The following is a 2,679-nucleotide window of genomic DNA, read 5'->3' as shown; positions in this document are numbered from 1 at the left end:
ATAAACGCGGCACCGCGCGGGATATTATTAGTTATTTTTAGGGGCCTATTCTAGGCTAGGACCCCCTTAGCACCGATAAGCTACTACCCTACCCCTATTACTTAGGGATATTATTTAAATTATCCTCCTTAGCGGAGGTGCCTATAACGGTATTACTAGCGGTATTATTATTAAAAGCATTAACGTTACTAGGAGCGTATTTAAGGCCTTATAAGGAGTTAGCCGTAGGCACCACTAAGCTACTATAATAAGACTACTTACGAGATAATCCAGAATTAGATTAAGCTTTCTATTAACTTTAGCTAATATACGTCCTTAAGACGCTAACGAGGTGCTACCGGTGGTATAACTAAAGGGCTAGGCGTGGTTAATAGCCCGTATAAAAAAGGCGCTAGCCTCCTTTAGTCGCTACCGGGCCTATATAAGAAGTTAATAATATACCACTATAGCACTAAAAGGAGTCTACTTATAGCGGTAATACTATCGCTAACGGCTACTACTATTAAGAAGGCCGTGAAACGGTTTATAAGGCGTAACTAGTATTTCTTAGCGGATAAGGGGACCTACCACCTACCTATCTATTATTAGCTTAAGCCTAATAGCTCCCCGATAATACCGAGGTGGTACCGTCTTAACCCCGAATCGACTTATATTCTGGTATATCCGATAGCTATTAGCGTACTAGACGTAGGCCGCGCCTATACCGGTGGTATTAGCGTATCTCTTTATATTCTTAGGCTTATCGCCCCCGAGCTTTTTAGTATAGCGTAAACACCTACCCTAAGTTAGCCACTAAGCTCCTATATCGGCACTACCTTAACTATATACGGTATAACACGAATAGACCCGGCCTTATATACACGACTATTACCGGCGGGCGTTTTCTTCTTACTCTTACCCTTCTTAGGCGACGTCTTCTTAGGCGGTATCTAGAGTTAGTATTAGCGAGCGCCCGTAAAGGCATTACTACGCTATCGAACCACCTATAGTTTAATTATTATCGTTATCGCTTATTTCTTATATTATTCGGCTACCTAGCCTATTAGCCACCTCCACCATAACCCTGCTATAAGCCCGCCACTTAAGCTATATACCGCTACTATAAATTAACTAGAAAAGAAAAATAACGCTATAAAGCCGTGCTATTAGTAACGAGGCGCTATTACGGAAAATACGCGGGAATAGGCGCGGGGGTGGCTAGTGGATAACCTACGAAGGGATCGGTTACGTTATAGGAAGAAGGAAAAGGAAGAGGAAAAGGAAGAGGGTAAGGATATCTATTAACTATCTACGATTATAGGCGGGGCCCTGCCCTACTTACCGGATTTAGAAGCCACCTGCCTTAAAGGAGACAGGTAGCGCCTTCCTGCTTTATTATTTTAACGATAGAATAAGGGATTAGCCCCCCGGGGACGTAAGGGGCTATATTCGGCGGTCCTCCTATAAACGCCTTTCGGCAGCCCTTCGGGGTTAGCCGACCTCCCTAGGAGGCCTAATTACCCTTTTACTTAGGCTAACCTACACCTTAGCCTGCTCCTTCCTGTTAGCCACTAGACTAGAGGTGTGATCTAGATACGTAACACGGCGGAATCGGGGCTATATCGGCCCCGCAGTGGCACTACTCCACTATAAGGAAGTGTATAGAGGTTTTTTACCCTAGGGTTTTTCCCCTTTATAGTAATCTAGGAAGGACCGTATAGCATAACCAGGCTCCTATATATATAGATTAAGATAGGATAGCGGAGTAAGATAAATAAATAAATAAATAAACCAGGTAATTATACCGGAGTCTAGGACTTTGTTTTAACCCGTATAAAGCTTTATTAAGCTTATAGAGTGTTATACTATTATTATTTTCTGAGCTGTCTTCTTTCTCGAAGCCTGTGGGTTATATAGCGTATATCAGAGTATATATATTAGCATAAACGAACGCGTTTTTAACGTCGAACTATCTGAATTTCTAGCCGCGTGATACGCCTAGTATTAAAGCTAATTTGTAGCTTTCTGGCCGGCAGGTAGTTAAAAAGGTTTCTAAGTAATTAAGACCTAGAATCTAATTAAACCCCTGAATAACCCACCGAGCCTTATATCAAATAGCTTCGCTAGAGCTATTATATTTGATTCTGAAGACCTAACGACCTCCCAGTACGTGGTAGTCTTCTTTTATTTTATTATAATTATTAGGCGTATTTCTTATAGTTATTAAGTCCCAGGTCCTTCTCTTTTAGAGTTCTGATATTTCTGCTACCATCGCGTCTATCCATTTATCTTTATCTAGGTAGTCTATAGCCTGTTTATAGGTAGCTGGGTCGTTAATCGAATTTATAGTTAAAAGAAATAGGGAATTTTCTTAAAACTATAGGTTTCTAAGTATTATATCTTTTATATAATATAGTAAGTGCGTACTATGATTATAGGATAATAAATCCTTATAGTCCGGTTTTAATAGTTCTAAAGGTATTTGGACTTCTAGCCTAGTACTCTAGCTACTGTTATTATTAGCCGGGCTGGGGTTGATATTATTATTATTAATATTATTATTAATAGCTGGAACTTTATAGCCCGCTGCCCGGAGACTCTTTCGTCTATTATTACTCTCTTCTTCAGGTTAAATAGACTCAATAGAATGTTTCGAAACGCGTAAAAGAATATTTTATAAAAGTTAACTGCTATTTTCAC

This window comes from Sodiomyces alcalophilus (genome assembly GCF_042370955.1).
Source record: "Sodiomyces alcalophilus JCM 7366 unplaced genomic scaffold ACRALscaffold_3, whole genome shotgun sequence".
Classification (NCBI taxonomy): Eukaryota; Fungi; Ascomycota; class Sordariomycetes; order Glomerellales; family Plectosphaerellaceae; genus Sodiomyces; species Sodiomyces alcalophilus.
The sequence above is the reverse complement of the archived record's forward strand: the minus strand, read 5'-3'. Positions refer to the sequence as shown.